Source organism: Myodes glareolus, chromosome 12 (genome assembly GCF_982192425.1).
Source record: "Myodes glareolus chromosome 12, mMyoGla1.1, whole genome shotgun sequence".
Taxonomy (NCBI): domain Eukaryota; kingdom Metazoa; phylum Chordata; class Mammalia; order Rodentia; family Cricetidae; genus Myodes; species Myodes glareolus.
The window spans coordinates 62,620,503-62,634,166 of record NC_142037.1 but is presented as its reverse complement, the minus strand read 5'-3'; positions in this window follow the sequence as shown (position 1 = coordinate 62,634,166).

The following is a 13,664-nucleotide window of genomic DNA, read 5'->3' as shown; positions in this document are numbered from 1 at the left end:
GTAGACAAACCTGTCACATATTTCTGGTTTTGTTTGGCTCAAATTAGGAGGTGCTTTGGGGTTTTACCTTGGCACAGGTTATGAAACGGTTTCGTGTCCTCCTTATTTACTTTGAATTGGTTTCTCAGCGAGCCCATGCTGCTTAAGAAAACAGGTGTTCCTGTACAATCCCTGGGAGGCATTGTTTAAGTTTAACATGATTCGCTTAAGGAATCAGGGACCGTATGAACACCTTGTTTTGACATAAGTTAGCAAATGATGTTTACTTGGATTTCAGTAAATGGTGATTTGTCATAAAAAAAAATACCCATGACTGTTCCACCAATCTGTTGAAACTTGTCAATGCTTTGAAACCACTAATGATGCCATGCTCCGTGCTTTGGTTTTAGAGGGCTTTAGGAATATAGAATAAAACCTACCGGAGGTCATCTCGCCTCCTTAGCCCGTCATTATGCCTCCCCTCGGTCAGCCCGAGGGGAGTAAGGATAATAAATACCGTGGACATTCCTGAATCTGGAGGTTGTTTTTCAGTGCTAAAAGGACCATACATTGACTAGACAAGTAACCCACATCACTGATTGTATTTTTTTTTATAAGAAAACTGAGAAGGCAAGCATCTTGATAGTTCTTTCACCTTTTTCCCCCTTGCAAAGGTGCTGCCACACACGCGCTGAAGACTCCGAGCTTCTAAGCACAGGACTGAATGAGCCCTACTTAGTTCTGGCTGCAGACAGAACTAGAAAGCCAAAAACATGCATGCCATTGAGAATGTAGGTATCACTGCATGTGGAGTATACTTCAGTGTGAAACCCAAGAAGAATGGGTTTTCCTTGGCCTTGGCTCATGCCCCAGCTAATAAAAAACAAATCAAAGCAACTTCCTAGGATCATGGTTAAGCACTAAGTAACATGTTATCTGGGGTTTGGGATGGGTATGTGAATCATGTTAAGTTTGGATCACCCATCCCTTACATGTATAGCTCTGAACGAGCTCTGTTTCTTGTTTGTTTTTCTGTGGGAGAGGAAGTTCAAAGCATGGCTATCAGTCGTGATGATCTGAGAGATGGTCATCTCTGAACATGTGCTCAGTAGTTGGGATTAACACCAAAGGGGACTCAAGGGCAGGCATATGTTTGGGCTCTCGGTCCTGCCCATCATCAATCACAGCCTACCCTTGACTTGGAGGAACGGAAGAGAGGAAGCTTTATCTTGAAACACTGTCCTCTCTCAGAAGGCTTGGTGGCATTTGAAGTCCATCTAATGGACCATGTTGTTGGAATTTGAGCTTCACCCTCTCCAGTCTGGGCTTTAAGAAAGCTAAGAGCTCTGAAAATATTTAGTCAAGTGCCTAAAAATGCATGATATTACTGAACGCAGTTATACAGATATTATGGGTAAGTCATAACCATTAGTCCTTGGGTAAAAGAAAATGTTAAGTGATTTTTATTTGCTCTGAGTGTAACTGTGATGTTAGGATTTGGCATTTCCTTCTGGGAAACCTATTATGGGATGTCCTGCCAAGATAAAGGAAGAAGGAAATTAGAGCCCCACCCCAGGACGACTATATGGAGGGTTTTATAAACCCTTTTAAAAATAGCTTGTCTGATGATAGGATCAATTGACCTTCAGGAATATTTCCTAATATCACTTGCTATGAGGCATTAGTTTCCAAATCTGCGTGGTCACCAGTCTGCTGGGAGTCCCGCTTCTCTCTTCTAGAATTTCCCCCAAGTTTGTTCCCAGCTCTGCGATAGTTTCCAGCTCTCCATCCAAGAGACTCTGAATCGGCCCCACCATTGTGGAAAGAGCATTGGCCCCTGACTTTCTGCACCGTGGAAAGGTCTAGGGGGAGGTTTTCTTTTTTAATTTGGCCTTTGAGATTTTTCTTCAGTACACCCTTAGCTTCACAACAGGAAGAGGCCGTTCTTTCTGAGAGAACATCGCCGATCCTATTGGGACAATCTTCCAGTCAAAGTGCAATTATTATCCTCTACATGGGCAGGGGGATGGTATCCCGAACCACAGCTGACTTAGCCAGAGTTTAGCTTTGTAAGTCACAGTTAAAAGGCCAGGTAGACATGGGCTTCTGTACATTCCTTTACTAACCTCCCGTGACTTAAAATGCACGATACTACTGAAAGCAGTTATACGGATATTATGGGTAAGTCATAACCATTGGTCCTTGGGTAAAAGAAAGTGTTAAGTGATTTTTATTTGCTCTCAGTGTAACAGTGTGATACTTATGTACCAAGATTATGTTCTTATAGAAGTTCTCTTCAGTCTCTTTGGGCTGCCGTAGCAAAATATTATAGACTGAGTTCATGAAGGACAGAAAATTATTTCGTACAGTTCAAAGGCTGAGTGGTTCGAGGTCCAGTCACTGTCAGATTAGGGATTTAATTGGAGCCCATTTCCTTATTCCAAGATGATGCCCTATGGTAGTTGCCCCACACTCTGTGCAGGGAAGAGCTCTGGTCTCTTAGACCCCTCGTGAGGATCCTCATCCTACTTCTGAGTTCTGCAGCTGCATCACTAGATCGCCTTATACCTCCAACAGCAATTGTAGTTCAACATTTAAATTAGGGTCAGGACATAAATACTCAAGCCATAGTAGTATCCCAGACTGTGGTGCATTTTTCTATTCTCAGACTCACCCTTTCATAACTGCAACAGATCTGAAAGTCCTGTCTTCCTGTCTAGTTTGGATAAATGCAGGTTCCCCAAGGGAGGGACATGTCTGTTATGAGTTAAACTCATTGTGATACTTTATCAGAAAAATGAGATCAAATATAATTTGAATAAGGTGAAAGAAGGAAGTGGAAGAAAAGGATTAAATATTTCCATTTACCTCAATAGAAATGGAAAGTTATTTTACTTTGGGGGCCTTGATTATAAGTCATTATCACTTAGGATATTATTTGACTTAACTTGTTCCAACATCAAGGTCAGCACAGAGCACTTCCTGCTGCAGATCTCAGCATGTGTTCATGTAGTAGCCTCTCTGAACACATGTTTGGCTAATTTCTACATGGCTTCTCTAAGAGAGGGAATAGAGATGCCTGACCATGTTAACTTAAAAAAATCGGAGTTGTCCCATAAGGAACAATAATAGGATTTCTATCACAGTTCTGTTCTAGGTCTGTGCTCTTTCTCACACTCCCATAAGGTAATTTCTCATGGACATACGTTCATCAGCTGACATTGTTTATAGTTGGAGCGTTATATTAATCATCTAGCAGAGGAAATTAATTTTGCATATGAAATAAACATGAGCTACCTCAGCTTCTTGTTCATAGGTGTAAAGGCTAAAAATAGCTCGAAAGCAGGGCAAGTTCCAAGCTCTAGAAGCTCTGGGGGAGCACAGTGATGGATTTGCATAATCATCTTTCTAATTGTTTGCAATGAACCACTTCATTTCCACTGGCTCTAATGTCGATGCCTATGATTTCGTTAGTAGTTAGCTATTATTCATAAGACAATCTTTCTGCCAATGTGTTTTCTTGAATCCTTGTGGTATTTTATTTTCATTATTCTTATCTATTCTTTGTGTGTGTGTGTGTGTGTGTGTGTGTGTGTAGGTCTGAGAACATCTTGTTGCAGTATGTTCTTTCCTTCTGCCATAAGGCTTCCTGAGATTAAAATCAGGACATTAGTCTTGGTGGCAAGGGCCTATCTCCTGAGCCATCTTGTCAAGTCTCTTTATGGCAACTCGAACAGTTTTGACGATAGCTTTCTGATCATTTGGTGTGCTACCACTGAAATAGTATTTCAGGACACAGAAGGGGAAGAAATCCCAGTCTTGGATGTGTAGAAATAGGTCAGCTACCCTAATGGACAGTACTAAAAGAGAAATCAACAGGAAGACACATTAAAGGCGAACTGAAGAATAAAACACAAACTTTGTGCCAGAAGATGATGGCACATGCCCTTAATCCCTGGACTCAGGAGGCAGAGGCAGAAGAAGCAGGCAGACTTCTGAGTTCGAGGCCAGTCTGGTCTACATAGTAAGTTCTGATACAGACGGGGCTACACTGAGAAACCCTGTCTCAAAAACAAACAAACAAAAATCAACAAACCAAACCAAACCAAACAAACAAACAAAAAAAAACCTTGGGAAAGATTTCCTCAAGTGATGCTGGTTTAGCCAAGCTTTAGAGACGGGGATGTAGGTGGGATAGTAGTATCTAGTTTTCTTAGAATTAAAACTTTTGGGAACATAGGTTCACTTATAGTTTGCAAAACATTTTACATGCTCAACATAATAATTATTGAAGTAGTTCTTCAGTGATCATAACACATGAAGATCAAGTCACTCCAAACTGTCTTTAAATATACCATGAATTTGAATAATATAGACATTAGATATTTAGATATATAAACTATATCATTTATTTAATCTAATACTGATACATACATACAGATTCATGCATTCCCTCACATAATAATTTAGCTTCTTGGAGTATGAGATCTTTGCCCTGCACATGAGAAATCACTGATTTTAGGTATAAGTGAGCAATGCAGGGTAAAGATGGCGATCTGTCGTGACATAAGAATGCTGAGTGGCAGATGGCAGACTTTGGGTTCTCGTTAGTTACCTGTTGCTTGATAAAACCTTCTGACCCAAAGCAATTCAGGGGCTGGAAGACTTTATTTCAGCTTTCATTTTCTTTCTAAGACACACCCCACCCTTGTGGGAAGCTAGGGCAGGAGCTCAAGCAGGAATTAAAGCAGAAACGACTGAGGAATGCCGCTCACTTGTTTATCCTCTGGTTCATGTCCTGATACAGCCAGGCCTGTCTGCCTAAGGATGGTGCTGCCCACAGTGGGCTGAGCTTTGGGCTCTCCCGCATCGCATCAATCAACACTCAAGAAAATCTCTCATGGGCCAATCTGATGGAGGCAATTCTTCAGCTGAGGCTTCCTCTTTCCAGATGATCCTAGTTTCTATCAAGCCGACAACAAAAGCCATACAGCATAGTTTGCTCTTCACTTTAGAGAAGCCATTAAAACACTAGATGAGCACATGGTAACATGATCCAAAGACAGCTGAAGAAAATGAATTTAGTCTGGCATGCAATACCTGCCAGAATGCCTAAATATGCAGGGGCTCACCATGTCTGTGTTTGTTTAATAAACAAAGACAACTGAATGCAAGGACAGAGTTTAGCAAAATGTAAGAAGGTTTACAAATGCCAAGTCTGTGAAGAAAGCAAGGCAATGAGGGGTAGCAAATAAGAACACAGGAGGTGAACAGCAAGTGGCCCGATGTGATCTTCACAGGGACCCTTCTATACAGGCACAGAATAAAGGCTACTAAATAGGGTGAGCAAAAATAGGTTGTTGATAAAGGAAGTAAGCGGTTAGCAGTATTATGCCAGAAAACATGACAGTCTCTCTGAAGAATTCTTGGGCACTGGGTAATAGAGAGCAGATACACATCTTCCCAGACTTGGCAGCTACAATAACAGAGCTCTGAACATGGCATATGAGGCATACCTGTGAGGAAGACAAGATGTAAACATCACTGAGCTCTTAGCTCAGATATAAATATTTGGGAATGATGGCATGTCATGCTAAGCGATTTACCCTCATTTAGTTCCAGCAAAAAAAAAAAATTATAGTACTTTGCTTATTTTCCAGATGTTTTATTTATTTTCAAATTATAAATAGTAATAATAATTGTTTAAAAATTTTATACAAAATAATAATAATAATAATGTTAGAGGTTTATGTTGCTTGATGTGGTTGTGGTTGGTGGGTATAACAGGACAGGCAGAAATACCCAGGATACAAAGAACAGAAAGAAAAATACAGCTGAAACCTGTTGTAAACAATGTATTAATCTTGCATGCAGAATTTCTTGGGACAGTGAAAAGAAAATATTGGTGATTAGTTTCCACAATTGTCTTCAGAAAGGTGAACCCCAAGTGCCTCAAAGAACACGTGGCTCTCAACTGGAACAGCAGATGGCTTACCTATTGCTCCTCTTGAAAATGTGCTTCACAGACCCTGGTTTCCAACGCTGACACTCCCACTATTCTTGGGCACAGCTGTTGTAGGAGACTGAGCCCTCCGAGTGGCTGCGAACCACTGACATGGGTTTCTCTAGAGCAGTTATCATTATTATGCATCATCAATAGCATTGTTTATGCTCCTCGGTGTGTCCTTGCCCTTCTTCAGATGTGTATTCCCATGTTACATTTCAAGAGCCGTCAGGCACCTGTTACTAATTGTTATCTAAATAGGACTGAGGGAAGTGAGTTGCTAGGACTCTCAGGTCTGATGGGTCAGATGGGTTCTGAAACTGGCTACCAAGACAGAGAGTCGTCTTGGCGGGCAAAACAAGCAGGATACAATCGGTGTTAAGAAAGCATTATGGTTTAAGTCCATTATAAAATCCAAAACAGTGATTGAGTAAATACCATCACTAGCATGTCTGCCATAGCAGGTTGCTGCAACTCTGGTTAGCCGTGCTGATAAAATGTTTAAACAAATAATTGTAACACGTAGACCAAGAAGCCTGTTCCACAGAAGACATAAACAACAGATTTATTTTTGTGGGGAAAAAAATACATGTTGTAATTATAGGTCTTTATTCATCCCAGAGAAAATTGAAGATGACGGTAGAAGTTAGACGAAGACAATATGCCAGTCTCTTCAACAAAAAAAAGCATTCATAGTGAATGTCTGGGTTTGGAATTCAGACAATGAATGATTCTGCTTTATTGCTATTTCATAGCCATCAATCAAGCTGATAAACCTCAGTTGTTTCTCCTGTTAAATGGGAATATAGCACATTACAGGGTTTTTATAAGGACTAATGATAGCGCCTTTAAGAAAGAGCTTTACTATTTCTGATTCCTCATATCCCAGTACTTAGCTTACTACTTGTTACAGCTTTTTGTATTTACTGTATACAAACTATATTCTAATCCAGCAAATCTCTTAACTCAAGACTCGTAGATGTTAAACAATTACCAAAAGCAAGAAAAGATATATTTTTTAAAAGTATAAACTGTGCTAGGAAGTCTCAAATTAACTGAAAGAAAGTTGGGTAAAGAGATGAGTTTGGAATCTGTTCTCTCCCCCTCTGAACCTAAACAAACATTCAAAAGAAGCATTTACAGTCAAAAGTGTGATAATATTTCCACCTGATATTTTAGGATGGCCTGCTGTCTTGGTTTGCCTGAGCACTTCCATTTCATTCCTGCCATTCTGGTATGTTTGGTATAATCCATCCGTCTCTTCACTTTGGAAGGCATGCCAGTTTCAACGACAAGCACATCTGCTTGCGAGAAACCGTTTTCACTTACGTGTTCCTGAGAAGCCAGGGGAGACAGCGCAGCAGAAGGCATTGAGGACTTCATCAGTCAGCTTAGCAAACTGTCTGACGTGATGAGAAGACTCTGGAAGGCTTAGAGAGGAAAAATTTAAGTCCAAATTGTATTAGTGGATGATAATATGACAATAAAGGAGAAAACAAGGTAAAAAAATTTTAATTGAAACTATTTTTATTTATGTGTCTATGTGTGTGGCAACTTATCTTTATGTACCTCATGTGTGGGCAGGGACCTGGGGAGGTCACAGTCCTGGAACTGGACTTACAGGTGGCTGTGAACCACCTGATATGAGTGCTGGACATCAAACCCAGGTTCCCTATAAGAGCAGTAAGTCTCTTAGGCACTGAGCCATCTCTCCAGCCCAAGATAGAAATACATACAAGACCAAAAGCTGACCAAAGTATAAAGAGGGATACGTCAGGTCACTAGGAAACAGGATCACTGGTAAACAGTTACCAGTGAACGGGGAAAATTGGGTCAAATTTGTCATTAAATATGTTTGTATTGTTTTTTTTTTAAAAAAAATGGCTAAAGGGTAAGTGGAGGGAATGGGGGGAGGGAAGGCAGTGGGACCTTGGATTGGTATGTATAATGAAAAAAGATAGTTTGTTTTCCTTTTATTAAATAAATAAATAAATGATTAAAAAATAGAAAATAAGAAAAACTTATTTGGGTTTCAAGGAAATGACATTCATTCATTCATGCTAAAGATGGAACCAGGGCCACTGGGATACTTTGTCACAATTCTTTCTGCCTTTCATTGTGAAACAGGATTTTGCTAACTTTCCAGATGAGCCTCGAGTTCTCCTTGCAGACCAATAGGCCTTGATCCTGCAGTCTTCCTTAGCTTCTCTAGTAGTTGAGATTATGTTCCAATGACACGAGGCGCTGATTTGAAGGTAATATTAAAAATCAAAATACTAGTTCTGCTCTCCCAGCCTGAATTTCTAGTGGGATTCACCAGTTAGCTCACTCTGAAATCTTGGATGCTGGAGATGAGTTCATTGTATAGAATTAAATGCGGATGATGTGTGGAACAAACCCGGTGTCTAGACGAGCCTATTTCTTCTCTCCTTCTCCCTCTTCTCTGTAGGTCCCACACAATTTGCAATATTTCCAATGAATTAAGAGAAACAGAGACTATGACTTCTGCCAGTATAAAGAGATTATTCAAGTTAAATCTATTTTAATAGCTTACATAAGTTATAGAAATCATTTAGTCAGTCTAACCATTATTAGCTCATGAAGCATGATATAGTTATGATGTTACTGTATCATGTTAATCAGAACTATAAACACTATACTTCTTAATATCATTTATTTACTCAGCCTTGCTTACCAGGAAAGACAAAAATAGGTGTCTTGGCATGGAACAAAGACATAAAAAGAGTAGAAGTTTACCAATGACAGGCACTAGAAGAAAAACTTTAAAGGGTAATGATTCCGAGGAAAGGACAATCATGCAGTGATCGTGAATCATGGGAGAGTTTGTCTTTCATGGACTCATCATACATAGTCTCCCAAAGGGAGAAAAACTATCAGTTCTGTGTTTGAAAAACAAAACAAAACATAAAACAAACAAACAAACAAAACCCTATCTGACAATCCTCTAACAGTTTGGACACCATTTTCTCTTTGTCATGACTTAATGTGCAAAGACCCTTGTCTCTATTTATCTTAAAATGTCAGTTTGCAAGGTCTTTCTGAGCATGTCAGCCAAGGACAGAAATCGGTAAGGAAAGGGTTTATAGATTTGACTAAAACAGAAGGAAATCTAGAAAAAAATACTTCCTTAGAAACAAACATACAGAAAAGAATACACAAAATCTATGGTGGATAAATATAACCATGGTAAATACTGTTCTTGAGTTCTCATGGTCAATTACATTTTTTTTCCATTAGAAACATGATTTACATTTCTCTGATGACTAAGGATGTTAAGCATTTCCTTAAGTGTCTTTCAGCCATTTTAGATTCCTCTGTTGAGAATTCTCTGTTTAGGTCTGTACTCCATTTTTTTATTGGATTATTTGTTCTTTTGATGACCAATCTCTTGAGTTCTTTGTATATTTTGAAGATCAGACCTCTATCTGATGTGGGGTTAGTGAAGATCTTTTCCCATCCTGTAGGCTGCCGTTTTGTCTTGTTGACCGTGTCCTTTGCTTTACAGAAGCTTTTCAGTTTCAGGAGGTGCCATTTATTAACTGTTTCTCTCAGGATCTGTGCTATTGGGGTTATATTTAGAAAGTGGTCTCCTGTGCCAATGCGTTCAAGTGTACTTCCCACTTTCTCTTCTATGAGGTTCAGTGTGGCTGGCTTTAGGAACGCAGCATTTTCAACCTGTAGAATGGTGGGAGAGTCTCAGAGCAGTAATGCCCATGCTGGGGATAGAAAGGAAGTGAGTACATTTTATTTGCTGCCAGTGAGTTTAAGTCAACCAGGAGAGAAGTCAACCTGGAGAGAAGAATGGAATATGAATTGGGGATGAGCACAAGGCATGATAAAGTTTTGCAAAAAGGTTTCATTGTGTAAAAAGGAGGGGTGGGCTGCTTCCCGTCGCCCGCCTCCCAGCTAGCTTTACCCCTGAAATAATTACACGGAAACTGTATTCTTTTAAACACTGCTTGGCCCATTATCTGTAGCCTCTTATTAGCTAACTCTTACATATTGATCTAACCCATTTCTAATAATCTGTGTAGCACCACGAGGTGGTGGCTTACCAGGAGGATTCTAACCTGCAGCTGTCTCGGAGAGGAGAATCATGGCGACTATCTCACTTTCCTTCATCCCAGCATTCTGTTCTGTCTTCTCCACCCACCTAAGGGCTTGCATATCAAAAAGGCCAAGGCAGTCTCTTTATTAACCAATGAAAGTAACAATAGACAGATGACCCTCCTCCATCATCATTGCTCTGACCCAATATGAAATTAGTGAAACAAATATGCTGTATGTGTCTATGGACAATCCTTCATTCACTCAGGTTGCAGATGTATGTTTTATTGATATACAGTGAAACCAGTGTGTGACTGGAGGTGTGACCTGGTTGGCAGAGGCTTCCTGTTCCTCCACGTGCCTTGAGGTCAGCTCTCAGCACTCACATAGATGGGCTCACATCTGCCTGGAGCTCCAGGTCCATGACACTTGACTCTCTCTTTTGGCCTTGGTGGGCACTGCAGACATGTGTCATGTGTGCATACATATGCGTACACATACAAATAAAAATAAGTGTAAAACCTTTTTTAAACTGTATATTTTTAATAGAAAATGTTGGTTACAAAAAATGGGTTGATAGTTAGTAGAAAGTTTCTGAAATGCTGTACATAAAACCCCAGTGAGAGGATTATTTAGTACTTTTACTTCTCCTTTGTGTGAGTCTATAATGTCTAAACTATTTATAATCACTACAAGACCAATAAAAGTCTTATCCCATCAATTTCCCATTATGAAAGGGGAAATGCCCTGATGAGCAATTTCAGGTTTTCAGTTAAGAGGATTGAAATCTGATACCCTGGGCAGAAACACAGCCATATTTCTATATTCTAATGCAATCATAAGTGTGTACCATATTAGATGTTGTTGGCCAGTTCCCATAAGAAATCTCATTAGAAAAAGGGCGGTAACTCAAATGAGGGTCTTTTATCCTACGACGGTGTGGAAGAGCTCTGGGGAGTGCCCAGCCTTCTGCGTGGTGATTTCTTAACGCCCCAGAGCTTAGCACCCCAACGGCTGTGCTGAAGGCGGACAGCTCTTGGTCTGCTTCTCAACCCATGTCTTCTTAGTCTTCAGTGTGAAATGAGCCAATGTGAGGCATTCAGGAGAAAAAGGGTTGGAGGGAAGTGGGAGAGGAAACTGGGTGACGAATACAGCGATCCTTCTAGACCACAGCTTAGAGAATGCCATCGGACCCACAAACTTGGTGCTATTTTTATCTGGGGGGGGTCACAAAAATGAGCTCAAATGCCTCTCCTTCTGCACCACGGACAAATATTTCAATCAAAATGTAACCTAGAGGGGGGACCTGAGCCAAATAAACACGCACAGCTAGCTGAGTCGGTTACAAAGGGGACCTCGGGGTCGCTCTGCAGCTCATGACCAGAGCTCCTGGCTCTTCCACAGAAATGGTTCGTGAAAAAAGCTAAATGTGTTTTCTTAAGAAGCAAGTCAATGTGTCAGAAAAATATGATTGTCCTAATCCAGTTTAACTTTTAACCTCAATAAATAAGCAAGAGGAGCTGCAACCTGAACCTTCTTAGCAGCAAATGTTCCTCTTCCTTCTTGCTCCTGACGTATCTTTCCTTTTTATCCTGGGGATAAAGGGGTATTATAATTCATCAAAATTTCATCCCCACAGGAATCTGGACACCCCCAAAAGGGAGCTAGAAAGAGAAATCATGGAACATATTTTTCAAAAATACGTTTGGTTTTGTTTGCAAAGCAGGCACCCATGTGAGCTCAGCCTGGGATGAGGACCAAGGCGTAGCACGGGACTGTCTCTCCTCAGGACCATCAGGGTGAGGAGAAACAGGATGCTTGCCTTGCAGTCCTGATCAATTCACTTCACAGCTTCAGGACCCTGCAAGAAATATTCAGACAAGCACCTATGAGGTGGAGGGAGGTGGGCCAAGGGTTCAAGATCATCCTCAGCTATCTGATGAGTTCGAAGCCAGCCTGGGCTTTATGAGACCCTGCCTCATTATATTATTTGTAGCTTATGAGGTCTAGCCCAAGGCTAGAGAGATGCTCACCCATTTAAGGATAGGCTCATAAGCAAAAATCTAAGGTTCAATCCATTGTGATACACAATTAAGCAGAATTGCGAGATAGAAAAAGTATAAATTAACATGCTTAAAATAAATAAAGTAGAAGCAGTAATGAAACAGCCACATAGAGACTAGACTGTGACCCAGTGAAGAGTGCGTCCGTCCCATATTTGTGGTCTTTGCGCACGTCCTTTGTTAGTATAATCTTGCAAACTGAGTCTTCTTGCAAACTCCGGCTGGAATTTTTGCCTTCTAAGGGTGTCTTTTTGTGAACCTGTATTAATTTTAATGTAAATCAACTTACTATTTTTCCTTTTGGATTAGCATATCTCTTCCCTGCTTAAGAAATCTTTGCTGACACCGAGACATGAAGCTATCCATAATTCATTTTTACTTTCATCTTTTCATATCGGTCCATTCAAACTCCGGAGCAACGGAGAAGCTTTTTTAGAAGGAAAGGAGCAGGGGCGGTACATCTTGGTTTCAAGTAGAACTTTCTAGAAAGGGGCCAAACAGAGAACTCACAGCTCTGTGCTCCACAGCTTCTTTACAGAAGGTAACCTGTCTGTCCCCCTGGGACATTGATACCCTCTGCCATCATTTCCTTGACAAATTTCCTTTTCTCCTGGTCCCTTTTTTCTTGATGCCCTCTTCATTTTCTCACAGTAACACAGGCACTCTGTCCTTCCATCCTGCCTGGCTTTCCAGGTAAGGGTGGACCCAAGATGCCTGGAATGGGTTAGAGGGTTCAGTCCTGAGACGCATGTCATCTGGAGATCCCTATTAAAAATAAGATAAAGGGAAAACCAAAATCCAATGACAGTAAATGTGGCAGCCTTAAAAGGGTCCCTAGTCCCTGGTTGGAGCCAGAGCAGTAGACGATTTCTGCTATCAGATCACAGCGCCCTCTTCAGCCAGGCTGCTTTGTGCTTTGTCTTTACTCGGCATCCTGACGTTGCGATGCAGCGCCATTATGAAGCCACTGCTTTTATTTCGCTCACCTAAAGCCACCACTCCTTTTCCACGCGTGCCAGGAGGCTGTTCTTCCTCTTTTCTCCTTGTTTTACCACTACCCCTTCCTTGCTCAGTAAACTTTATGAATTGAGCTTTGGGGGCTCTCTTAGCACCAGTCTTTACCTATTCCTGTCGTTTAACACCCAGGAGGAAGGTGAGTCCGATACCACGGTCTCCCATCTTTGAAAATTACCCCTTTAATCCTCTCTCCCTCTAGTTTTGATTTCTGGCTTGTTTTGCAGCAACCCCTCTTTCGTGGTCTTCCATAGTTATTATCCTGCGTTTCTGTGTTGGCTAGTAGCTGTAATCAGCATACCCTAGAGAATGACTCCAAAGATGGTAAGATTTATTTTGGGCTTTTGGTTTCAGACTATTGTTGCTTAGTCCCATGGGCTTAGACAGAACATGGCAGTAAGTGGGTGAAGTTAACAAAACTGTTTACATCATGGCAAACCAGGGGACGAAGTGGGACACAGGAATCTAGGAAGATATATCCCCCCAAGGACGTGACCGCAGTGACTACTTCCTCCGAATAGGTCCCTCCTCCTACT